The sequence below is a fragment of the Lutra lutra genome, chromosome 14, assembly GCF_902655055.1.
Source record: "Lutra lutra chromosome 14, mLutLut1.2, whole genome shotgun sequence".
Taxonomy (NCBI): domain Eukaryota; kingdom Metazoa; phylum Chordata; class Mammalia; order Carnivora; family Mustelidae; genus Lutra; species Lutra lutra.
In genome coordinates, this window is record NC_062291.1 from 57,076,997 (window position 1) to 57,078,088 (window position 1,092).

The following is a 1,092-nucleotide window of genomic DNA, read 5'->3' on the forward strand; positions in this document are numbered from 1 at the left end:
ACATCCTGCGGTGGTTTCCAATACACTTCCTGAGAATTCACTTATTTATAATGACTGACACAGAGAAAATACTGTAATTCGTTACAGCACCTGGGCCAACTGATGAATAGGGTGTTCTGGGTGATCTGTTTTCAAATTTTTAGAACACAACAAAATACACTTAAAATGTGCTAAACATGGAAGGAATTTTGTCCTTGGAGCCTTGCAGCATTTGTGTTCTCAAAAATACAGAAGGCGTCACGAATTTGCGAGTCATCCTTGTGTGGGGGCAATGCTACTCTTCTCTGTATCATTCCCGTTTTAGTATATGTGCTGCTGAAGCAAAAGCCTGGAAGGAATTTTGAAGTCACCCTTCCCCTGGGACTGGAAGCATCTGTAATAAGGTGTGTGGAAGAGCTCTGCATGCTGGGAGCTGAGATCTGCCTTAGCCACTGCGTCATTGTAACTGATCAATGCAGGCACGGATACAGCCAGGTTCACAGCCGAGTGCATTCTGAAGAACAGGTTTCTCTGGTTCCAACAACTCAAATCACAGTGATATTTTTCTTCCTTAAGTGCCCCACACCTGCTACCCAAACAGTAGTTTCATTCTCTCCTGGCTCTTCTGCTGCTGGTCTCATGGACCAGCCCCTTCCCCCTACCACTGCCAACTCCTGCTGTTGGTCTCATGGACCTCCCCCAAATACCCCACCAACTCCTACCAAGTCCCCATCCAATATCCCCATCCCCTGTCCTCCTAGGCAATCTCTTTTCCCCTTGTGATAATGGAGTCATTGTCCCATGTCCTTTCTTGCAAACTTGGCAGAATAGCAGTGGCATTTTCCTCTGCCCAGACTTCTGCTGGTTTCAAAGTGGGGAGGGGCATTTGTCCCCAGGAACGGGGAAGGGTCACTGCCGAGACTCAAGGCACACCTGTCTCCAGCAGGACTGGTTGCAGATGATGCAGACGGATGGAGACTACATTCCCTGGGGGGCAAACACAAGCCACCTCATATATTTACACTTCTTCCTCAATTGCCTACTCCAGTCTTCAACCTAGTCTCACGTGAGCATGAGGCCTGCATTTATGAGTATCGCTGCTTCAGAAATGAG

At 47.8% G+C, this 1,092-nt stretch overlaps 1 non-coding gene across 1 annotated transcript; it reads right to left on the reverse strand.

Annotated features, from left to right (window-relative positions):
* Window positions 1-221: 221 nt before the first annotated feature.
* Window positions 222-324, reverse strand: LOC125085339 (U6 spliceosomal RNA). Its single transcript, XR_007122871.1, has one exon. It is a non-coding gene; the product is annotated as a U6 spliceosomal RNA (small nuclear RNA).
* Between the last annotated feature and the right edge of the window lie 768 nt (window positions 325-1,092).